This window comes from Hordeum vulgare, chromosome 5H (genome assembly GCF_904849725.1).
Source record: "Hordeum vulgare subsp. vulgare chromosome 5H, MorexV3_pseudomolecules_assembly, whole genome shotgun sequence".
In the NCBI taxonomy this organism is placed as follows: domain Eukaryota; kingdom Viridiplantae; phylum Streptophyta; class Magnoliopsida; order Poales; family Poaceae; genus Hordeum; species Hordeum vulgare.
Genome location: NC_058522.1, coordinates 96,343,879 through 96,370,602, shown reverse-complemented (window position 1 = coordinate 96,370,602; position 26,724 = coordinate 96,343,879). Strand labels below are relative to the sequence as shown.

Below are 26,724 nucleotides of genomic sequence, written 5' to 3'. Positions count from 1 at the left end.
GCAATAGTTAATTCCTACCAACCCTCTCCCTCAGGGCATTCGAGTAGTACTTTGAATTGTGATAAGACTAATAAACTCCGCAATAAGTAAATGAGTTCTTTATGACTAATGTGACATCATGGACATGCGCAATCTCACCTCATATTTGCTAGCCTCTCCAATAACGCACATAGCCCATTCTCACCTCTAGGATTGGTGCAACTTTCGCCAGTGCATCCAAACCCTATGACATGACACACTCTCTTGCACATAAGCCTTATTATATCCTCCTCAAAGCATACACCATACCTACCTATTATGCCATTTCCATAGCCATTCTGAGATATATTGCCATGCAAATTCCATCGTCACTTCACATGACTAGTTCGTTCATCATCGTATTGCTTTGCATGAACAATAGAGATGACATAGTATTGGTGGAAAAGCCATTGTTCATAATAGCATTTGTGGCAAAGCCACCATTTATCATATGTTGAATACATGTCATGCTAGATCATTGCACATCCTGGTACACTGCTATAGGCATTCATATTTGAGTTATGTTGCTTCATAGTACATCATATCGAGTCATCCATTAGTTGTAAGTAAATAAAAGTGTGATGATCATCATTATTAGAGCATTGTTCCATCGAGGAAATAAAGATGGGGGAGGCCAAATGATCCCACCATATATAAAAAATGGATGAGATAAAAAGAGGGAAGGGGCTTTGCTACTATCCTTTATCACAATTGTGCCTCAAAGTGGCACCATGTTCATCATATAGAGAATCTCATGTTATACCATTCATATGCTAGTGGGAGTCAAAAAAATATAAACTTGGCTTGTATATTCCGATGTCAGGCTTCCTCAAATGCCCGAGGTCTTTATGAGCAAGCAAGTTGGATGCACACCGCACCTAGCTTCAGTGGAGCTTTCATACACTTATGGCTCTAGTGCATCATTTGCATGGCAATCCATACTCCTTGTGTCAATCTCTATCAATGGGCATCTCCATAGTCCGTTGGTACGCCTAGTTGATATGACACTATCTTCTCAACTTTTCAACCCCTTTGAAACCTATCACCTTATTCTATTCCACCTATATACTATGTGCAATGGTTCACGCTCATGTATAGCATGGAGAAAAAAAGTTGATGTATATTTAAAAGGTACGATCCAATTACCTGACTTGGGTGCCGTCATGCTTGACATTTGTAGTTAGTGCTAAAGATGGAGACATGCCTTCCTAATATAATAAAGATGGATAGGGTGAAACAATCTTTGAGGATCATACACTTTGAAAAAATAATTGTTTGGCTGCTTATACTTATAAATATTGTTGTGTTAATATTTGTTAATCCATCGTTTCTCAATGAGTATACATGCATAAGATTACATCATGTATAGCATTTCACATCAAAAATGTTGTTTTTATCATTTACCTACTCGAGGACGAGCAAGAATAAGCTTGGGATGCTTGATACGTATCCAACGTATCTATAATTTTTTATTGTTCCATTCTATTATGTTACCATTTTAGAACACATTTTATCTTCTTACCTACCAATTTATATTATTTTTAAGAACTAACCTATTGACCCAGTGTCTAGTACCAGTTGTTGTTTTTTGCGTGTTTTCCACTTTTCAGATTTTCGATACCAAACGAAGTCCAATTGACCTGAAACTTTTTATGAATATTTTTTGGACCAAAAAAAGACCGTGGAGCATCAGAAGGAGGCAGAAGGGTGCCGAGGGCCCCAAAAACCAATAGGGCGCGCCCTGGGGGGCACCCTGATGGATTGTGGCCCCCTCGTGGCTTTCCCAACTCCGGTCTCTGGCCTATAAATTCCCATCTACCCTAAAAAGATCGAGGGAGGTCCCGAAACATTTTTTAGGCCGCCGCAAGTCTCTGTTCCGACGGGAGGCCATCTAGAGCTCCGTTCCAGGACTCTGCCGGAGGGGGATCAAAAATGGAGGGCTTCTTCATCAACCTTTCTGCCCTCATGATGATGTGTTAGTAGTTCACCATAGACCTACGGGTCCATATCCAATACTTAGATGGCAATCTATCTCTCTTTGATCTTCAATACAATGATTATCGCGTCTTTGCTTTGATCCATATGATGTAACTCTTTTCTATGGTGCCTTTGTTGGGATCCGATGAATTGTGGGTTTATGTTTAATTATTGAAGATAAATATTTGAGTCTCCTCTAATATATAATATGATTCTTATGTGCATGCTTATGATAGCTTCGTAAGTCTCTCCGATCTATTGAAATAGTTTGGGCAACTAGATTGATATTTCTTGTGTGAGAGAAGAGCATTGTAGTAGGTTCAATCTAGCGAGTTTCTATATCCCAGTGACAGAAGGGGACAAGTTTCATATTTGTGTTTGTGCTACCAAGGGTAAAACGATGGGGTTTATTCATATTAATTGAGTTTACTTTGTCTACATCATGTCATCTTACTCCAAGCATTACTTCATTTGTCATGAACTTAATAAGTAGAGAGGCATGCATAGAAGCGCTCTTGAAGTGAAGTAATACTAATAGGTGCACAGAGGAGTCAACCTATTTGTTTCTGGACATGATGCCTATAAACATGATAATTGCCGTGAAAATCGCATAACTATTCACCCTTCTATCAATTGCCCAACAATTATTTCTTTACCCACTGTGTGCTATTTTTATGAGAGATGCCATTAGGAAAAACTATGACCCTCGGGTCTATTCACAACATATTGTTAAAACCTCCAATACCTTACTGCCATTTATTTGCTTTTATTTTATTTTGCATTTTACAATTATCTACATACCTCGTTTGCTTGCAAATAACAAGACCAAGGGGATTGACAACCCTCTTGCCCGCGTTGTGTGCAAGCTATTTGTTCTTTTGTGTGCAGCCGCTGAAGACGATTGTGGTTGATATTCCTATTGGTTCGTTAAATCTTGGTTCGATAACTGAGGGAAATACGTACCCGCATTATGCTGCGATAACCCGTTCCTCTTCACAGAAAACCCAATGCAGATCACAAGTATTAACTCCCTGCGAGGAAGATACCCCGGAGCCATCATTTCACTTTAGTGTCACAAGTATCCGGTTCTAGTTGTAGTAGATCGGGATACTGTCCGAGTGTGTGTTACCATGGACACAACTATTCGAATAGATATACTTCCCTACACGGGTGCACCAACTTAGCCAACCCGCCCGATTAACTCCGTCCGGACACACTTTCCTCGGTCATGCCCGACCTCGGCTGGTCGACACACTGTAGTCCGACCTAGGCTCAATGGAGAGGCCAACAAGCTGGTCTAAATCCTAAGTGCTCACGGGTCTTGGGCCCATCACCCTTTGCACTCCTGCGCGTTATGATGATGGTCGGGATGAGTCCTAGCTACCTCTTTATACAAAGCAGGTGCTTACACGGGCCACCCGGACACGTGACGCTCGCTATGACGTTTGAAGAGCTTTCGAGAGAATGTACGATGCATAATGCCCATACTTATCCCCGCATGGTGGTTAGTGAAAAAAAGGTGAGAGGCCTACTCAGATCACATATCCAATCATGTTAGTGTCTTGGGAGCACGCGCAAACAATCAGTGATCCCATCGCCCCGTCTTGAGGAATTACAGCAAGGTTCATGCCCATACCTCTCCTAGGGCGGTCTACATGGTCGACCATGTCTCGTAATTATCTCGCGGGTACCCTCCAGGTCAACTCGACTCACAAGAGAGTGTCGGGAACTCACGTCCACCTCAACTGAGGTGGGACTGCCTATCCCTTCAGTCCCACAATACCAGTAATGAGGGCAATAGGTAAAGGTAACGGTGTGTCCTTATCATCAAGGGGGAAATTTGAGGAAGCACCCTCGATGGATTTCCACTCGATGTAACCATGAAGGTGAATAGAAGGTATTGATAACCCACAACTATAGGGGATCGCAATAATTTTCAAGGGTAGAGTGTTCAACCCAAATTTATAGATTCGACCCAAGGGGAGCCAAAGAATGTTTGCAAGTATTAATAGCTGAGTTGTCAGTTCAAGCACCTAGAGATTAATTATATGTAGTAGTAGGATCAGTAGCCCAATAATATGATAGTTTTGATAGTGGTGATAATAGTAGCAGTAACGGTAACAGTGATAGGAGTAGTTGTGTAGCAGTTGTAATAGTAGCAACAACAGTGATAACTTAGTAAGAACAATATAATGGAAAATTGTAGGCATTGCATCAGTGGATTCGTTGGATGATATTCATCATATAAGAGTTGTAACATAGGGCGATACAAAACTAGCTCCAGTTCATCGATGTAATATAGGCATGTATTCCGTAAATAGACATACGTGCTTATGGAAATAAATTGCATGACATCTTTTGTCCTACCCTCCCGTGGCAGCGGGGTCCATAAGGAAACTAAGAGATATTAAGGCCTCCTTTTAATAGAGAACCGGAGCAAATAATTAACACATACTGAATACATGAACTCCTCAAACTACGGTCATCACCGGAGAGTATCCCGATACTTTCACTTTGGGGCTTACGGATCATAACACGTAGTAGCTGACTATAACATGCAAGATCGGATCTACAACATAAATATAATGGTGATAACATAATCAGTTGAGATCTGAAATCATGGCACCCGAGCCTAAAGTGACAAGCATTAAGCAGGGCAAAGTCATAGCAACATCAATATAAGAACATAGTGGACACTAGGGATCAAGCCCTAACAAAACTAACTCGATTACATGATGAATCTCATCCAACTTGTAACGACTAAGATGCGGTCCTTTCCGATCTGGGGATCATGGCCCCGAATTGGAAAGGAGCGCATCTAAGCGTCTCGCAAACAAGGTATCACAGCACATACATAATAATACAGATAGACAATCAGGGGTTCAATTGCCTTCTCATAAATATATCAGAGTACATCACGCATACAATCAAAGTAGTTCCGCCACGGACTACAAAACAAGGGAAAAGGCTATGATCCCCTGCTTGCTGGCCCACGATCACGACCACGCCTCAATCTTCTGGATAGTTCATGTACAGGCGGTCGGTCTCCTCATCGTACTACCACGCCAGCCGCGTGCCATCGGGATCACCTATCTTTGGGGTACCTGAACCTGTTGGTGTTGTGAAGGAATCTGTGAGCCACGGGGACTCAGCAATCTAACACCTTGGTGCGAGAACTAGTCAGTTTATTAGGTTGGATAGGGTAGAGTGTTTAAGGTTGCAGCATCCTAAGCTTGATATGATGGCTAACTTACGTAGAACATTTTTGAAGGTGGACTATACTAACGGTCGAGAATACTTGATCACTAAGTGATCCTGAACACCTACCGACGTCAATCATAACCCCATCGTGTTCCCGATCGAAGAGAGATCTTCGAGGGGACAGTCACGGTTACGCACACAGTTGGCAATTTTGTTAGCTTATGTTTAAGTTATCTATTATCGGATGTTAACAAAATATTCCAAGTTGCCACATAACCGTGGGCACGGCTTTCCAAAAGATTAAACCCTGCAGGGGTGCTCCAACTAGTCCATCACAAACGTACACGGGCCGCAAAGTAATCCTCTATCACGAATCTCATGATCTCGTCGGATTCCTTAGAGGAAATCCTCGACTCTGGGGAGAACCAAAGCTTCACCGGGATTCCTATACGCAAGATATATCGCTAAGGTAAGACAAGACTAGAAGGACCTCCCGACGTGTCGACGACCCTGATAAGAGCCGCGTATCTCAGTCTCAGGACACGCCGGATGAGTCACACTACACGTATACCAAACCTCAGGTTGCCCCGTGGTGGCCCCATAGTGTGCCCAGTTTGGACCAACACTCATGAGGAGCACTGGCCCTGGTTGTTGATTAAATTCCTCGGGGTAGCTATTCCCTATGCAGATTATTATTAAGTGATTAGCAAATTAACACCAATGTTGGGTCCTGCCAGACAAGTCTTAACACTACGCGATTTATCGAGGGGGTCCCCATAACAACCCCGAACGTGTTAGGAGCGATCAATGTGGAATCAAACACGGGTAGCCGGTAACTATGGCGACAATAACGGAACAAAGCACCCGGCAAAAGGCTAGACCTTCCGTTATTTACCAAGTATATAGTGTTGGAAATATGCCCTAGAGGCAATAATAAAATGGTTATTATCATATTTCCTTGTTCATGATAATCGTCTATCGTTCATGCTATAATTGTATTAACAGGAAACAGTAATACATGTGTGAATGAATAGATCACAATGTGTCCCTAGCAAGCCTCTAGTTGGCTAGCTCGTTAGTCAATAAATGATCATGGTTTCCTGATCATGGGCATTAGATGTCGTTGATAACGGGATCACATCATTAGGAGAATGATGTGATGGACAAGACCCAATCCTAAGCCTAGCACTAGATCGTATTGTTCGTATGCTAATGCTTTTCTAATGTCAAGTATCTTTTTCTTCGACCGTGAGATTGTGCAACTCCCGGATACCGTAGGAATGCTTTGGGTGTATCAAACGTCACAACGTAACTGGGTGACTATAAAGGTGCACTACGGGTACCTCCGAAAGTGTCTGTTGGGTTGGCATGAATCGAGATCGGGATTTGTCACTCCGTGTGACGGAGAGGTATCTCTGGGCCCACTCGGTAGAATATCATCGTGAGCTCAATGTGACTAAGGAGTTAGTCACACAATGACGTGCTACGGAGCGAGTAAAGAGACTTACCGGTAACGATATTGAACAAGGTATAGGTATACCGACGATCGAATCTCGGGCAAGTTCTATACCGACAGAAAAAGGGAATCGTATACGGGATTGATTGAATCCTTGACATCGTGGTTCATCCGATGAGATCATCGTGGAGCTAGTGGGAGCCACCACGGGTATCCAGACCCCGCTGATGGTTATTGGCCAGAGAGGTGTCTCGGTCATGTCTGCCTGTCTCCCGAACCCGTAGGGTCTACACACTTAAGGTTCGATGACGCTAGGGTTATGGGGAATTATTGTACGAGGTTACGGAAAGTTGTTCGGAGTCCCGAATGAGATCCCGGACGTCACGAGGAGCTCCGGAATGGTCTGGAGGTAAAGATTGATATATAGGACGGATGGTTTTGGACACCGGAAGTGTTTCGGGAGTCACCGGTAATGTACCGGGACCACCGGGACCACCGAAGGTGGTCCCGGGGACCACCGAAGGGGGGCAACGACCCCGGGAGGCTAGATGGGCTAAGTGGGGAAGGGAACCAGCCCCTAGGTGGGCTGGTGCGCCCCCCACCCAGCCCATGTGCACCAGAGAAAGGGGGGAGGGGGGAACCCTAGCAAAGGTGGGCCTAAGGCCCACCAGAGGGGTGCGGGAGACGTCACCGGGCTGCACGTGTGTTGAACGCGGAGGTGCCATTGTTCGGCACTAGATCGGAATCGCCGCGAGTACGACTCCATCAACCGCGTTCTAGTAACGCTTCCGCTTAGCGATCTTCAAAGGTATGAAGATGCTCTTACCCCTCTCCCGTTGCTGGTCTCTCCATAGGAAGATCTGAACATGCGCAGGAAAATTTTGAATTTATGCTTCGTTACCCAACAGTGTCATCCGAGCCAGGTTTTCTATGCGTAGATTCTATGCACGAGTAGAACACAAAAGTTGTGGGCGATGGTTTGTCAATTTGCTTGCCGTTACTAGTATTATTCTTTTCCGGCGGTATTGTGGGATGAAGCGGCCCGGACCGACCTTACACGTACGCTTACGTGAGACTGGTTCCACCGACAGACATGCACATCGTGCATAAAGGTGGCTAGCGGGTGTCTGTCTCTCCTACTCTAGTCGGATTGGATTTGATGAAAAGGGTCCTTATGAAGGGTAAATAGCTTTGGCATATCACTGTTGTGGCTGTCACGTAGGTAAGAAGGCGTTCTTGCTAGAAACCCAAATCAGCCAAGTAAAACTTGCAACAACAATTAGAGGACGTCTAACTTGTTTTTGCAGGGTTTGACATGTGATGTGATATGGCCAAAGTTGTGATGTTGGATGTATGATGTATGAGATGATCATGTTATTGTAATAGGTTTCACGACTTGCATGTCGATGAGTATGACAACCGGCAGGAGCCATAGGAGTTGTTTTAATTTATTGTATGAGATGCAACGCCATGTGCTTACTACTTTTACTTCATTGCTAACGGTTAGCCATAGTAGTAGTGATAGTAGTAGTTGGCGTGACGACTTCACGGAGACACGATGATGGAGATCATGGTGTCACGCCGGTGACGATGATGATCATGCGATGCCTGAAGATGGAGATCGAAAGAGCAAAGATGATAATGGCCATATCATGTCACTATATGATTGCATTGTGATGTTTATCATGTTTTACATCTTATTGCTTAAAACGACGGTAGCATAATAAGATGATCCCTCTTAAAATTTCGAGAACGTATTCCCCTAAGTGTGCACCGTTGCGAAGGTTCGTTGTCTCGAAGCACCACGTGATGATCGGGTGTGATAGATTCTAACGTTCGCATACAACGGGTGTAAGCCAGATTTACACATGCGAAACACCTAGGTTGACTCGACGAGCTTAGCATGTACAGACATGACCTCGAATACAAGAGACCGAAAGGTCAAACATGAGTCGTATGGTTGAATATGATCAGCATGAAGTTGCTCACCATGGTGACTAGTCCGTCTCACGTGATGATCGGACACGGGTTAGTCAACATGGATCATGTATCACTTAGATGACTAGAGGGATGTCGATTTAAGTGGGAGTTCATACTTAATTTGATTAAATGAACTTAATTGTCATGAACTTAGTCTAAAAGTTGTCTTTACAAATATTGTAGATGTCCAACGTCAACCTCAACTTCAACGCATTCCTAGAGAAAAACAAGCTGAAAGATGATGGTAGAAACTATGCGGACTGGGTTCGCAACCTGAAGCTCATCCTTGAAGCAGCTAAAAAGGCTTATGTCCTTAATGCACCGCTAGGTGACCCTCCCGCTCCCGCAGCAGCCCAGGACATTCTAAACGTCTGGCAAGCGCGGAGTGATGACTACTCTCTGGTCAGGTGCGGCATGTTATACAGTTTAGAAACGGGGCTCCAAAGACGTTTTGAGCAACACGGGGCATATGAGATGTTCCAGGAGCTGAAGCTAGTTTTTCAAGCTCATGCCCGTGTCGAGAGATATGAAGTCTCCGACAAGTTCTTCTGCTGTAAGATGGAGGAGAACAGTTCTGTCAGTGAGCACATACTCAAAATGTATGGGTTACACGGTCGTCTCACTTCACTTGGAGTCGAACTTCCGGATGATGCTATCATTGACAGAATCCTCCAGTCTCTCCCACCAAGCTACAAAGGCTTTGTGCTTAACTACAACATGCAAGGGATGGAGAAAACCATTCCCGAGTTGTACTCAATGCTCAAGTCTGCAGAAGTAGAAATCAAGAAGGAGCATCAAGTGTTGATGGTCAACAAGACCACTAGTTTCAAGAAAGGCAGGGGTAAGAAGAACTTCAAGAAAGACGGCAAAGCTGTTGCCGCGCCCGGTAAGCCAGATGCCGGGAAGAAGAAAAAGAACGGACCCAAGCCTGAGACTGAGTGCTTCTATTGCAAGGGAAAGGGTCACTGGAAGCGGAACTGCCCCAAATACTTAGCGGACAAGAAGGCTGGCAACGTTAAAGGTATATGTGATATACATGTTATTGATGTGTACCTTACCAGCGCTCGTAGTAGCTCCTGGGTATTTGATACCGGTGCTGTTGCTCACATTTGCAACTCAAAGCAGGAAGTGCGGAATAAGTACAGACTGGCCAAGGACGAGGTGACGATGCGCATCGGGAATGGTTCAAAGGTCGATGTGATCGCCATCGGCACGCTACCTCTACATCTATCGTCGGGATTAGTTTTAAACCTTCATAATTGTTATTTAGTACGAGCTTTAAGCATGAACATTGTATCAGGGTCTTGCTTAATGCGAGACGGCTACTCATTTAAGTCAGAGAATAATGGTTGTTCTATTTATATGAGTGATATGTTTTATGGTCATGCTCCGCTGGTGAATGGTTTATTCTTGATGAATCTCGATCGTGATGTTACACATATTCATAGTGTGAGTACCAAAAGATGCAATGTTGATAATGATAGTCCCACATACTTGTGGCACTGCCGCCTTGGTCATATCGGCGTTAAGCGCATGAAGAAGCTCCATACTGATGGACTATTAGAGTCTCTTGACTTTGAATCATTTGACACATGCGAACCGTGCCTCATGGGCAAGATGACTAAGACTCCATTCTCAGGAATAATGGAGAGAGCAACCGACTTATTGGAAATAATACATACTGATGTGTGTGGCCAATGAACGTTGAAGCTCGCGGTGGTTATCGTTATGTTCTCACGCTCACCGATGATTTGAGTAGGTATGGGTATATCTACTTGATGAAGCACAAATCTGAGACGTTTGAAAAGTTCAAGGAATTTCACACTGAGGTTGAGAATCAACGTGACAGAAAAATTAAATGTCTATGATCTGATCGTGGAGGAGAATATTTGAGTCACGAGTTTGGCACACACCTAAGAAAGTGTGGAATCGTTTCACAACTGACGCCGCCTGGCACACCGCAGCGCAACAGAGTGTCTGAACGTCGTAATCGCACTTTACTAGATATGGTACGATCTATGATGTCTCTCACCGACTTACCGCTATCGTTTTGGGGATACGCATTAGAAACTGCAGCATTCACTTTAAATAGGGCACCGTCTAAATCCGTTGAGACGACACCGTATGAACTATGGTTTGGCAAGAAACCTAAGCTGTCGTTTCTTAAAGTTTGGGGCTGCGATGCTTATGTGAAGAAACTTCAACCAGAAAAGCTCGAGCCCAAAGCGGAGAAATGCGTATTCATAGGATACCCTAAGGAAACTATTGGGTATACCTTCTATCTTAGATCCGAAGGTAAAACCTTTGTTGCCAAGAACGGATCCTTTCTAGAGAAAGAGTTTCTCTCGAAAGAAGTAAGTGGGAGGAAGGTAGAACTTGATGAGGTGATTACACCCCCTCTCGAACAGGAAAGTAGCGCAGCGCAGGAAGTTGTTCCTATGGCGCCTACACCAACTGAAGAGGAAGTTAATGATGATGATCATCAAGCTTCGGATCAAGTTACTACTGAACCGCGAAGGTCCACAAGGGTACGCTCTGCACCAGAGTGGTACGGCAACCCTGTGATGGAAATCATGTTGTTAGACAACGGTGAACCTTCGAACTATGAAGAAGCGATGGCGGGCCCAGATTCCAACAAATGGCTTGAGGACATGAAATCCGAGATAGGATCCATGTATGAGAACAAAGTATGGACTTTGGTGGACTTGCTCGATGACCGGAGAGCCATAGAAAATAAATGGATCTTCAAGAAGAAGACTGATGCAAACGGTAATGTAACCGTTTACAAAGCTCGACTTGTCGCAAAGGGTTTTCGACAAATTCAAGGAGTTGACTACGAAGAGACTTTCTCTCCCGTAGCGAAGCTGAAATCAGTCCGAATCATGTTAGCAATTGCCGCCTTTTATGATTATGAAATTTGGCAAATGGACGTCAAAACAGCGTTCCTTAACTGGAACCTTAAGGAAGAGTTGTATATGATGCAACCAGAAGGTTTTGTCGACCCTAAGGGTGCTAACAAAGTGTATAAGCTCCAGCACTCCATCTATGGGATGGTGCAAGCATCTCGGAGTTGGAACATTCGCTTTAATGAGGTGATTAAAGCATTTGGGTTCATACAGGTTTACGGAGAAGCCTGTCTGTACAAGAAAGTGAGTGGGAGCTCTGTAGCTTTCCTCGTACTATATGTGGATGACATATTATTGATGGGGAATAATATAGAGATGTTGGAGAGCATAAAGGCCTATTTGAACAAGAGTTTTTCAATGAAGGACCTTGGAGAAGCTGCATACATATTAGGCATCAAGATCTATAGAGATAGATCGAGACGCCTCATAGGACTTTCGCAAAGTACATACCTTGACAAGATATTGAAGAAGTTCAATATGGAAAACTCAAAGAAAGGGTTCTTGCCAGTTTTGCAAGGTATGAGATTGAGTAAGACTCAGTCGCCGACCACGACAGCAGATAGAGAGAAGATGAGTTCTGTCCCCTACGCTTCAGCCGTGGGCTCTCTAATGTATGCCATGCTGTGTACCAGACCTGATATAAACCTTGCCATAAGTTTGGTAGGGAGGTACCAAAGTGATCTCGGTACGGAACACTGGACAGCGGTCAAGAATATCCTTAAGTACCTGAAAAGGACTAAGGAAATGTTTCTCGTTTATGGAGGTGACGAAGAGCTCGTCGTAAAGGGTTACGTCGACACTAGCTTCGACACAGATCCGGATGACTCTAAGTCTCAGACCAGATACGTATATGTTTTGAATGGTGGGGCAGTGAGCTGGTGCAGCAGCAAGCAAGAAGTCGTGGCAGCATCTACATGTGAAGCGAAGTACATAGCTGCTTCAGAAGTGGCTCATGAAGGAATTTGGATGAAGGAGCTCATCACCGACCTTGGAGTGGTTCCAAGCGCGTCGGGTCCTATGACACTCTTCTGTGATAACACTGGAGCCATTGCCATAGCCAAGGAGCCCAGGTTTCACCGGAAGACGAAGCACATCAAGCGCCGCTACAACTCCATCCAGGACCATGTCTAGAGTGGAGTGATAGATATTTGTAAAGTACACACGGATCTAAATATTGCAGACCCGTTGACTAAACCTCTTGCACGAGCAAAACATGATCAACACCATAATGCTATGGGTGTTCGATACATCACAATGTAACTAGATTACTGAATCTAGTGCAAGTGGGAGACTGTTGGAAATATGCCCTAGAGGCAATAATAAAATGGTTATTATCATATTTCCTTGTTCAAGATAATTGTCTATCGTTCATGCTATAATTGTATTAACAGGAAACAGTAATACATGTGTGAATGAATAGATCACAATGTGTCCCTAGCAAGCCTCTAGTTGGCTAGCTCGTTAGTCAATAGATGATCATGGTTTCCTGATCATGGGCATTAGATGTCATTGATAACGGGATCAAATCATTAGGAGAATGATGTGATGGACAAGACCCAATCCTAAGCCTAGCACTAGATCGTATTGTTCGTATGCTAATGCTTTTCTAATGTCAAGTATCTTTTCCTTCGACCGTGAGATTGTGCGACTCACGGATACCGTAGGAGTGCTTTGGGCGTATCAAACGTCACAACGTAACTGGGTGACTATAAAGGTGCACTACGGGTACCTCCGAAAGTGTCTGTTGGGTTGGCACGAATCGAGATCGGGATTTGTCACTCCGTGTGACGGAGAGGTATCTCTGGGCCCACTCGGTAGAACATCATCATGAGCTCAATGTGACTAAGGAGTTAGTCACACGATGACGTGCTACGGAACGAGTAAAGAGACTTACCGGTAACGAGATTGAACAAGGTATAGGTATACCGACGATCGAATCTCGGGCAAGTTCTATACCGACAGACAAAGGGAATCGTATACGGGATTGATTGAATCCTTGACATCGTGGTTCATCCGATTAAATCATCGTGGAGCTAGTGGGAGCCACCATGGGTATCCAGACCCCGCTGATGGTTATTGGCCAGAGAGGTGTCTCGGTCATGTCTGCCTGTCTCCCGAACCCGTAGGGTCTACACACTTAAGGTTCGATGACGCTAGGGTTATAGGGAATTATTGTACGAGGTTACCGAAAGTTGTTCGGAGTCCCGGATGAGATCTCGGACGTCACGAGGAGCTCAGGAATGGTCCGGAGGTAAAGATTGATATATAGGACAGATGGTTTTGGACACCGGAAGTGTTTCGGGCGTCACCGGTAATGTACCGGGACCACCGAAGGGGGGCAACAACCCCGGGAGGCTAGATGGGCTAAGTGCGGAAGGGAACCAGCCCCTAGGTGGGCTGGTGCGCCCCCACCCAGCCCATGCGCACCAGAGAAAGGGGGGAAGGTGGGAACCCTAGCATAGGTGGGCCTAAGGCCCACCAGAGGGGTGCACCACCCCTCCTCCCTGCCCTGGCCGCCGCCCCCTCTCCCATCTGGGGCTGCCGCACCCCTTGGGGTGGGAACCCTAAGGGCTGCGCCCCCTCCCTCTCCCCCTATATATAGATGAGGGTTCGGGGCTGTTTGACACACCGTTTCATCTCTCTCTCGGCGCAGCCCTGCTCCTCTCCCTCCTCCTCTCTGCCGGCGCTTGGCGAAGCCCTGCCGGGAGACCTCGTCTCTCCACCGACACCACGCCGTCGTGTTGCTGGACTTCTTCCCCAACCTCTCCCTCCTCCTTGCTGGATCAAGGTGCGGGAGACGTCACCGGGCTGCACGTGTGTTGAACGCGGAGGTGCCGTTGTTCGGCACTAGATCGGAATCGCCGCGAGTACGACTCCATCAACCGCGTTCTAGTAACGCTTCCGCTTAGCGATCTTCAAAGGTATGAAGATGCTCTTACCCCTCTCTCGTTGCTGGTCTCTCCATAGGAAGATCTGAACATGCGTAGGAAAATTTTGAATTTATGCTACATTACCCAACATATAGGTGCATTAATTAAATAACAGAATTTAAGATAATGATATCAAGCCCATGTTATCACATGAGACAAAGCACCTGCATCTAGCAACACTAACATTAGTAGCTGAGCAAAGCCTACTTAGCCATTCAAGTTTGCTAGGAAGGGATCAGTGTTTGGGTTCATGGCATATCACGACGCAAATGTTTCAGTGGTAGGCAGCAAGCATATGACAAGGAAAACGTAATCTAGCATAACAAGTCTAGAGATGGAATCAAGGTCATATCATCTTGCCTGTGATATCCTCAGCTTGGAATGGTTCTTGATCGTCCTGCACGTACTCTCCTGACTCCACGTATTTGTTCTCCGATCCCGGTGCTACCCAACATAAGAATAACATCCAATGAACAACAGCACCTCAAGGTGCAACAAACACATGATGCATGAGATGAATATGAGCATGCATCACTGTTTCTACCACTAAGACAAGCATAAGGAGTAAATACATGTTCGTGGACAGAATTGCATGCTAACCTATTTTGACATGCATGATAATGACATGATCAGATGCGTCTCGAGAAAACGATGCAAAAGCATATAAAGAACATTACAATCGGAGCTACGGATCAACGGGAATCAACGAAACAAGATATGAAGCCCTACGTGACAAACTCATCACCACACACTCAAATGGCGCAACTCTCGTATTTCCAGGTTTCCAAGACATAAAACAAACCATCATGGATGGTGTGGAGAAAATAAGAACATAACAACATCAACTAAGCACTCACAAACATCAAAATGACAAAACTACACAATCTGCCATAAACTGCATCATAGCACTTTGTGAGCTACATGCAAAGCACCTACAGCCATCCAAACATGACAAATAATATATGTGGATGTATCTATCCAAGTATACTACAAGTACAAGCAAGAATCACACAAAAAGTAATTAAACACAGAAAGATACAAGGCTGCAAACTTGCCCAAAATATCAGTTTTCAGGGACTTACTGAAAATTCCAGATTCTCACTTTCTGTCTATGCTCTGAAGCATTTTGAGAGCAGCCGAAACAATACCTAGAGGACTCGAAATGAAAAGAAATTTTACAGAGAGCTAGAAAACATATCAGGTCCGACTTTATAGTTGAAAGATAAGGCTAGATCACAACACATTGACCTGCACAACCTCATCTACAGGAGAAGAAAATATAAACAGATTCTCAGACTTAGTGAAAATCTCAGATTTTCACTAATTTGGAATTTCAGCCACATGCCTACTTTGAGTGGGCATAACTTGCACATATGGAATCCTAATCATGATATGACACCAACAAGAGGTAGAGGGGGTCACCCTACAGCCATCCAAACAAGAAACAAACACAAAGACTCACCACAACTCATGGAACCAAGCCCTAAACATAGAAGAAAATGAAAGTATGTCATCTCCAGAAAATGTTCCAATGGAAAAATTGAGTTCACCAATGGATTCCTTGGGAGATTTTACCCGAAAAGCATATAAAATACCTATGCACTTGCTTGGAGCAAGAGACCACAAACTAGGAAGGAAAAACAACATAGATTACTACATAGTGAATAGTGCAACATTCCATGTGCATTTCACTAGAGCTAATCTACACAAGCTCTTGCACATGACCACAACATCAAGGGGGTACAAGAGGGGTAGACCTCATGCCTAGGTGCATTGGCATATCTCACACCATCACTAGCAACAAGCACAACACAATACATCACCTACACAACTAGATAGATGAGACTACTCACATATCTCACAAAAATACTTCTACACTACACATGATATCTTGCACATGTGCTCCCCAAGTCATATATTGCCATGACATCGGTGAGAACACACACATGATATTGAGGGCACACACACTAGGTATGTGGGAAACCCACATACACACATCACCAATTGCACTCACTAGTGCAACAACTCCTCCCCAAGAGGATGAGCTGCTCATACACACACACTAGTTGCACCACAAAGGGCACAAACAAAACAGCCCACATCTCATCACAATCTCACATACACACACTTGCACCACAACCTATTACACCACTACACCACATAACTCCACACATAACAACACAAATGAAATCCTCACATAAAGCAAGAATAAATACACCTCAAAATAAGGATTCACTAGCAAGATTAACCTGGCTCACATGCACCGTCATCACCTTATTGCCAGCAAAAGAAAACACAATAAAAGAGAAAAACAGGAAAAGAATAAAAGGCTTGGGGGATCGAACCTAAGACATTCTGAATCTGTTCCGGTGTCGTTGCCACCCTGCTACTGTCATTGCTTCGATAGGGAAGGGGAAGCTAGCAAGATAACCTCTCTTGTGCAGTTATTCTACTAACGAAAATAGAGAAATAAACAAAAGGGGGTGCACCATCTGGGATTCAAACCCTGCACCTGAAAGATCACACATATGCACACGCGCTACACACCACTAGGATACACGACAGGAGCTTGACAGAGAAGGGCAATCTTGCAAGATATAACACCACTACTGCGTGCTCTGCTCTGCACAGCACAGAGATGTGTCTCGACAGGGAAGGAACGCCGGCTGCCTCGCGGTGCTGCTGCTGCTGCGCCATGACAGAGAGGCGAGCCCCTACAACCGATCACTACCAGGGGAGAAGCCCCTGCTATGCCACTCCCTACCGCACACAAGCCAACAGACACACACGAAATCACAACGCCGGATCTCTTCTTGTCAGAGGCTACTCCGACGAGCCCCTATTCGATTTAGGCGGCGAGAAGGAGGGATGAAGGAGGGACGAGCTCCTGCTCACCTAGGGGAAGGAGGAAGGGCGCCGATCGATGGAGAAGTCGCTGGAGGGGAAGAAGATCGCTGATGAAGAAGCCCATGACGTTGAACCAAAGCAGGGGAAGAAGAGCTTCGCGGCCACGGCGAAGACGACGTCCCTGCCGTCGGTGAGGAGGCACCTCGACCTCATCGAGGGAAAAAATGGAGCGCGGGGGGAGTCCCCCATGCTCCTGGACATGGCTGAGGCACCGGCGGGCGACGAGAGGACGGCGATCGACGGCGGAGGCTTCCCTGGACTAACTATAGGACTTACCAGAGGAGAAGGAAGAAGAGATGGAGATGGGGAGAGGTGGCGGCGGCGGCTGGAGAAGAAGGGAACCCCAGGAGAGGGAGGCACGGACGCCGAGGTTATGTAGGGGTCCCCTCGACGTTAGTGCCTCACGGCGCTTGCGCGGCTCTCTCTCTGATGGGGACGGAAAGGAGACAGAGAGAGGGGGACGTCGTCAGGAAGAAGGCGGTCGTGTCGCTTGCGCTATGGCTGGGTAGACAGCGAGGAGTGATGGGCCTCGGAAGGGAGAAGCTGGCCCATCTGGCGCGTGGGAAGAGAAAAGAATACATGGGGAGGTTTTTCTATTTAAAACCAACACCAGAAAACAACTAACTCCCAGGAAAACCTATGGCACCAAAAATAAAAATAAGTATACCCCTCGACATAAGAAAGTATGACTTATTTGAATAAAATAGAAAAGGGATTTTGGTGGCAAGCAAATATTTATAAAACAGTATTTATACCACTGTTTTGTGAATATATAACACCTCTCAAACAATGTTAAAAACAGCAAATACCTATCTTCACAATCACCACAAAATATTCTAAATCATGGACATTTTTAAAATAGGGAAGGATCAAGTAAATATTGGGCTTGAGATGAAAGAGAGGGAGAGGGTTTTGAAGCCTATGCAAACCACATAGTTCCTACTAGCAATTGCACCACTCCATCACTCACATACACTATCAACACATGCCATATTCATCACACCACAAACACACATGGATTCACAAAGGCACAAACACAAGACATGGGATGGATGGGATGCATGCATGCAAAGGGAAATCAAAAACAAGGTGACACACATGAAATCATATGCATTGAGCTCTCATATCGATGACAAGGTGGACCCACATAGAGAAGGTTCCAATAAAGGCAAGTTACACTCTTTGGGCATTACACAACTCCTCATTGGCCAGTGAGCCTATGAAGGAATTACTCACTCCATGTGGGGAGCATCACGGAATTAGCAATGGAGAAGGGTTGGTGATGACGAAGATTGAAGATTCCCCTCTCCGGAGCCCCAAACGGACTCCACATCTGCCCTCCCGATGAAGAACGGGAGGTGGCGGAGGCTCCGTCTTGTGAGACGCAATAATTATTTCTCCTTGATTTTTTATGGAAAAATAGGATTTTATAGCATCGGAGATAGGTCAAGTGGGGCCACAGGGGGGGGGCTAGCCACCAAGGCGCGCCCCGCCCAGGTGGCTGGTGGCCCCCTCCGATGGTTCTTGGCTCCAGTATGTTTCTTTTATTCCCAAATAAATCTCCAAAAAGTTTCGTTCCATTCCGAGAACTTTTATTTCTACACAAAAACAACACCATGGTAGTTCTGCTGAGAAGAGCGTTAGTCTGGGTTAGTTTCATCCAAATCATACAAATTAGAGTCCAAAACAAGGGCAAAAGCATTAGGAAAAGTAGATACATTGGAGACGTATCAGGTATCACCCTCAACAGGTTCACACTTGAGGTGATGCAAGACGGAGGCATCATCGATGGTGGGGAAATAGGAATCACCCTCCGTAATCCACTGCTGACTAGGGACACTGCAGAGTTTCCATCAGGAGTGCGTTACGAGGTATCACCCTCTGCACTTGAAAGTAGATGTGCAAAGTCATACAACTACGGGGGTGTGAGGTGATGTGTCAGGCTCAGGACGTCGATAACGTTGATCGAGTCATCGATGATGAAATGGGGGCAACAATGTAACACCCAAGATGTGGTACTATCCTCATCCGGGCTCAAGGGCCTTGATAGGGATAGAAGCGCATCTCGTCATTTTGCAAGAATGGATATCGTTACAAGTACATGTAAAGAGGATATGAGTATATGTAATTGGCTTACACTCGCCACAAGCTAAATCATGATTATATTCATACAACAATACATTCAATCACCATATAGAAGATCAGGGTCCAACTACGTATGAAATCAAATGATAAAAGAGACATCCATCCTTGCTAATCCTAGGTTGTCGGCGTGGAACCCATCCTATGATCGATGAAGAAGAAGAAGAAGAAGAACTCCAAACCAAACAAGCATCACTCTCACGTCAAAGCATCACTTTACATGTACCTGCAACTGTTGATGTAGTAATCCATGAACCACATGGACTCAACAATATCATTTTCATGGGTATCAAGACTAGCAAAGCTTAATGGGTCAGGTATGGTTAAGTCGTAAGGCTGTAGGAAGCACTAAGCATTATTTGAGTGGCTAACTTACGAGTACAAGAATAAGAAGAGTATTCTACGCATAAACGAACATGAACTAGTAATGATCCAGAAGTGATCCTAAACATCTACTTACGAGTAAAGCATAACCCCACTGTGTCCTTTTGTTGGTTCAAACCTCACAAGAAGAGACAGTCCCTGTTAGGCACACAATTGGTGCATTTTACTATGACCGGGTGTTAAACAATTTCCCAAGTTGCCAAATAACCACGGGCACGGCTCTCACAAATATTTAGCCTTACATGGGTGCTCCAACTCATACATCACAAACTAGCCACAAGTTGCGCTAGAAAACCTCAAGCTCGAGACAGCCAAAGGTTTCCTCGATACCCAGTGCACAAGACATTCAAGAAAGGTAAAACACATCCAACAAGACCGCTCGACATGTCGACGAACCCGATTGGAGCCGCATATCTCGTCCTCAGGACATGATGGATGAGCGATGGTTACCACACCAATCATCGAGTTGCCCCGAGCAATGTTAATAAGCTGCTTTTGTTTGGACCAACACTCATGAGGAGTGCTGGCCCGGGTTGTTGATTAATTATCCATGTGTTAATCACTCCCTATGCGGGTTAATTAATTATCCAAATATAGTACCAAAGTTGCTCCTTGCTAGAAGAGTTTTATCCTAAAACAAAAATCAAGGCGGTCCCATAACAACCCTAAGCATGTTTGGGGCACTCAATATGGAACATAACACCGGTACACAAGTAACTAGGGGGCAGAGGTGGAACAAAACACCGAGAAAAAGGTCAAACATTCCACCTTTTACCAAGTATATGTGTGCATTAAATTAAATAGCAAGTGATATCCAAAGATATCCATGCTTTCACATGGAACAAGCTGCACCTGCAACTAGAAATGCTATAAGAAGGGCTAAGCAAGTTGTAACATAGCCAAACAATGGTTTTCTTAGAAGGTGGAGGGTTAGAGAATTATCATGGCATTTTGGGAGGCTTACCAAACAAGTGGTAGACAGTGCAACATAACGATAGAAAAAAGACAACTACCATATCAATGATAGTAGTTGTATCCACGGAAATAGTCATCTTGCGTGAGATCCTGCTTGGAAGAAGAACAAATCCCGAAGTAGACAAAAGGTCGTAGTCAAACGAATCCTCACACTCCGAAATGCTTTCGGAACTTTAGTGAGGAGAAGCAAATCCAGAAACAAACAATTGATACGGTAATCACCACACCATATACATGGCATGATGTGCAAGCAAGTATGATGCATGTCCATTTAATTATGCACGGCATGACAAAGCACAACAATCAATGACTACACATTAAGTGAAGTTCAAATTATTTAATCCCACGTTCGAACCATTTAATTCACTCTCATTTATTTACACGTCAAGCTTAAATGTTGTTAAACATGGAAAGAGGTGAAGCATAATTAAACTAGCTATCCAAGCATTTTAAATGAGGTCAAAACTAACGTATAGAATTATTGAAATGACCTCATATGAATAATAATAATTTGGTCCTGTTTTGCATAACCATGTTTTATATTAATTAAACAGGAAAATAAAATGCACCATGATATTCTACATGTTTTCCTAGGCTAGTTACATATATAATACATTTTTAATGGGAGTTATGATTTAATAGTTATGAAATAAACTGTTTTTAACATGGCATTATGCAGATTTTATCAAACATCAAGTTTAACCATTTTTAAAATGGATGAAAGTTGGATATTATAAATCTACACAAAATTCTAGTCATTTTACATATATGACATGTTTTATTTAGATGCATGGATAATTAGTTATTGGAAAACGTTATAAATCGTCCAGCCGATTGCACGCTGGCATCCGCCCTCTTCTTTATACGTCACTTGCCTCATGATCATCATCAAAAGTTTTTGCAACTAGCATGTTGTTGCAATTTTTCAACGCAACAGCGGCTCTGCTGCAGGATCTGAATCCTTAAAATTAGATAGTACAGCGACGCGATGCTTCTGCAACATAATCTCAATTGCAAAAAAAATCTGCAACAAAACTTTAATTGCGAAAAAAATTATAATAAGATCTTTGTTGCAAAAAAATTTTGCAACAAAACTATAGTTGCAGAAAAACTGCAACTAGACCTAAGTTGCAAAAGTGGAAAAGTTTTTCTATCACTCGATGTGAGAGATCTGACGGCTCGCGAGCTGGCGGATATTTAAAAAAAATCCGCCGACTGAAGCGTAGCACGACCCTTATTGGAATTCTGAAACATGCAATGTCTTGGATAATTGGATAAATTTGTGGATCTAAAAAAACAGGCCTAACAGATCTAGGCGACAAATAAAATATACCGCACACAGCTGAAACATAGTGGGGTGCTGGATGCTCATCCCAGGCCACTTGGTTTGCTGAAACTGGGCTAAGAAAGAGCTGGGCCATGTCGATCCGTTCAACGTGAGCGCTAGATCAGGCGCTGAGAGCATCTCCAACAGCCGCGCTTCGCGCCGCGCCCAAAAAATGTTTTTACAGCGCGCGCGCCGGCTGGTTTAGCGTAGGGATAGGCGCTGGCTCCAACAGCCGCGCTATAATGCAGCGCGCGCGCCGCGCTCCAGCAGTGCCCAAAAATGCAGCGCGCGCAGCAGGCACAAACCACATATACATTTCAAAAAATAGTGAGAAAAACGATCAAACAAACAAAATAAATCAACAATAAATAGTTATTACAACTCAAACAAATAGTTTCTCGTTCAGTACAACAAATAATGCAATAAGCACAACCAATAGTTCATGAACAATACAATACAAATAATGCAATCAAATCATGCTCTTTGTCGTCCATGCCATGCCCACCACTCTTCAATCAGATCCTTCTGAAGATCATTGTGTGTTGCGGGACGCCGAATGGCATGATACGAGGCAACAAAACGGGCAACCCTTGCAGCCCTCCGTCGCACTCGCACGGGATGTCCCAAGAGCTCATACTGTGAGTAGTCTACATCTTGGCCACGCTCATTCTCGATGATCATGTTGTGCATGATCACACAAGCGTGCATGATGTACCAAAGCATTTTTTGATCCCAAAATCTAGCCGGTCCTCTCACAATAGCAAATTGGGCTTGTAAAATCCCAAATGCTCTCTCCACATATTTTCTAGCAGCCGCCTGAGCATTGTGAAAATCAAGATTTTTCTTACCTTCTGGCTTTTTCAACGGCTTCACGAAGGTTTGCCACTTTGGATAGATGCCATCCGCTAGATAATAGCCATAGTTGTACGTACGGCCATTTGCTACAAACTACACCGGTGGCAACTCACCATTCGCAATCTTATTCATCAGTGGTGACTGGTTGACAACATTGATGTCATTCAAAGATCCAGGCATTCCAAAGAATGCATGCCAAATCCAAGTCTCATGATCGGCCACCGCTTCAAGGATTATAGTGGAACCCTTTTTTTGGCCGTGGAATTGCCCATGCCTAGGAGGGGTGGGGCGGAAGCGCGGCGGCGCGGGGAGGCCGGGGAAGCGCCTGAACGGGCGGCGCGGGCGGCGGCCGCAGCGGAGACAGGCCAGGGAAGCGCCGGCGGGCGCGGGCGGCGACGGCGGCTCGGGGATAGGCCGGGGCAGCGTCGAACGGTGGCGCGAGCGGCGGCGGCGGCGCGGTTGGATGGGGGCGGTCGCGAGAGTGCAGAGCGAGCGCAGAGAGTGCACAGCCAGCGCAGGAGAGAGCAGGAGAGAGCGTAGAAGAAAGAAGGAGCGAGCGCGGGAGAGTCGCGCACGCGGGAGCCGGCGCAGCAAATAATGGGCGCGGGATTGCGTTTCGGCCAGCGCGCTCAATTGGAAATGGCGCGCGCGCCATTTTTGCGCGCCCGCTGGAGCTGCCGCCGCGTCGCGCGCGCGCTAAATACAGCCTTTTTTACGGCGCGGCGCTTGTATAGCGCCGCTGTTGGAGATGCTCTCAGGACCACACCGGGTCGGGCGGATGCAGCACGCGCAAGCCGAGGGGTCTGGCCCTGGCTTACAGGTCAACGTGGGCAGAAAATCGGGCAGGGGCACGCCCATCACGACCAGGGGATCGAGCGGGCAGTCGTCTCGCTAGCATGGGACAAGGTGGACCTCCCAGGGAAGATGGATGGCACGACAGGGCTTGCCGACGGGGGATCTCGGGCCTTGGTGTCCGTGGCGGCTTCGAGGCCTCGTCGAGAAGAAGACGCTAGGGGTGAGGGGGCCGGAGTTGGGCGAGCTCCCGGGAGGCACGGCTGCAGGACTCTGGCAGCTTGCAGGGACAAGCAGAGGACGACGGGGCGATATAGGCGAGCGGTCGATGGTCGCTGGAGCGGGGCTTGATGCGGGACCTCGGGGTCTCCATGGCAGCGGCTTGAGGAGCTCCCGTTGCATTAGAAGGAAAGAGAGAGATTGAGAGAACCAGATAGATGGAGAGGACTCAGGAGAGAAGAGGATGTCTCCCCTAGCTCTAGCGATCGAGAGAGAGAGGATTCAGAGGAAGAACACGCGACGAGAGGGCTCTGGAGATTTTTTTGCTGCGCTGAACGTACTGCAGCTTTTCTGTTTTGCTCCTTTTATTCATCGATGATACACACGATAGTGCCCGAGCTAAGCGCTCCACTACTGACCACGTCCATCCCCATGATCCGAGCGTCGAGCTGGGCCTACCCTGACTAAGCCAGGGCGCATAAATCGCAACCAACCGGCGAGAGAAACATGCTAACAGAAAAATGCTAACTTGCTACTGACGCTAAACTTCTACCGACGAAACTGAATGTGTCTAGCGACACTTATGTGAAAAACAACAGGGATTAGTGTCGAGCGAGGAGGGAGCCAAAGTTTAAGCCAACAATCTCCCCCTCAACCCTGGCAATCAAGCTTGACATCGATGATCCCAATCTTGCCGAGCAGCTCGTGGAAGCGAACACGGCTCAACGGCTTCGTCAGTATGTCTGCCTTCTGCTCCCGCGTACCGATGAACTCCATGGCCACCGACCCCTTCTCAACATAATCTCGAATGAAGTGGTATCGTAGGTCGATGTGCTTGCTGCAATCATGGAGAACTGGGTTCTTACAAAGAGAGATCGCAGATTTGTTGTCGATGAATAGACTGAATGGCGCCACTGCTTGGTTCATCAGCTCACCAAAGAGACGCGCAAGCAAAATGCCTTGGCAAGCCGTCGTAGGCGCCGCGATGTACTCCGCCTCGCACGACGAAATGGCAACAACTTTCTGCTTTTGAGGTTGCCAGCTGACGGGGCTTCCACCTAGGAAGAACAACACGCGTGAAGTTCTCTTCCTCGTGTCCACGTCGCCGACGTGATCAGAGTCACTAAAGCCTGTCAGGGACTCGCCGTCGCCGTAACAGTACACACAGCCGTAGCTTAGTGTGCCCTCTATATATCGAAGGAGATGGTTCATTGATGCATAGTGATCTACTGCTGGTGCCTCCATGAACCTGCTCAGAAAACCCACGGCGAACGAGATGTCCGGGCGTGTATGTGTAAGGTACCTCAGGCTGCCAATCACGCTGTGGTAGAGCGCGGCGTCCACCGCGGTCTCCTTGCTTTCCTTCCTCAACGGGCACCGTGTCTCCATGGGAGTGCGTATTGGATAGCACCCTGCTAGCCCAGTTTTGTCGAGCAGCTTGCAGGCGTACGCTGTCTGCGTGATCGTGGTGCGACCAGGCTCCTGCTTCACCTCCAGGCCAAGGTAGTAGCGAAGCAGGCCCAGGTCGCTCATGGAGAAGAGCTGCTTCATTTCCTCCTTGAACCCGAGCACCTCCCGCTCCCTTGCGCCGGTGATCACCAGGTCGTCGACGTACACCCCAACAATGAGCAGCCCTTCACCGGTTCCACGCGCGTACACGCCGTGTTCTACAACGCTGCGCGTGAAACCGAGAGATGTGAGGCTGGCATCTAGCTTGGCGTTGCACGCCCTTGGAGCTTGTTGCAGACCGTGTAGTGCCTTGTGCAGCTTGTACACGTCTCGTTCACGCCCCTCCGCGACGAACCCAGGTGGCTGGGACACATAGACCACTTTCTCGAGGTCGCCATTCAAGAACGCCGACTTGACGTCCATGTGGTGCACTTGCCAGCCACGGTGCGCTGCCAATCCCAGAATGAGCCGCACGGACTCAAGTCTGGCCACCAACGCAAACACCTCCTCAAAATCCACGTCGGTGCGCTGCACGTAGCCTTTAGCAACGAGACGGGCTTTGTGCTTGACGACGTTCCCGTTCTCGTCCTTGTTCAGCTTGTACACCCATTTGAGTCCGATCGCTCGATGATCTGCAAGGAGTGTGGTGAGTGTCCATGTGTTGTTGTCGTCGATGGACTGCAGCTCGTCGAGCATTGCCCGACGCCAGCAGTCCTCGTGCTCGGCTTCATCGAATGATGTTGGTTCCTCTCCCGTCACCATGTGCCGTTCCTCATCATCACTGCTTTCCTGTGGTGGTGGAGGTCTCTCAGCGCGACTTGGTGCTTTCGTGGCGAGCAGATCCTTGACGAGGAGGTATCGATGCGGCGCGGAGCCATCGTCCGCGTCGTCGAGCATCTCTGGATGCACTGATGGTGGAGACACGAAGCGCATCGGTGTGGCCTCTGGTGTGGCTACAGGAGCCCTTTCGACACGCACGTGCGACGACGTGGCCGCAGGTGTGTCGAGGACGGTGCTCCCTGTATCTGGTGAGGCACCCGACGGGCCTGCCGAGGCAGGCATCAGCGTCGCTCTTTCTGCTGCTGCTGCCTCGGCGGTGATGCCTCCCGTGGCGTATACGGGGTGTTCGACGGTGAAGGAGCTGCACACCGGCGACTCCCCTGGCGCCTCCCACTCCCAGCACGCCGCCTCGTCCAACACCACCTC

General features: G+C 46.4%; 1 pseudogene; it reads right to left on the bottom strand.

Annotated features, from left to right (window-relative positions):
• LOC123396366 overlaps positions 1-17,165 on the bottom strand; it is a 37,052-nt pseudogene extending 19,887 nt beyond the window's left edge.
• Between the last annotated feature and the right edge of the window lie 9,559 nt (positions 17,166-26,724).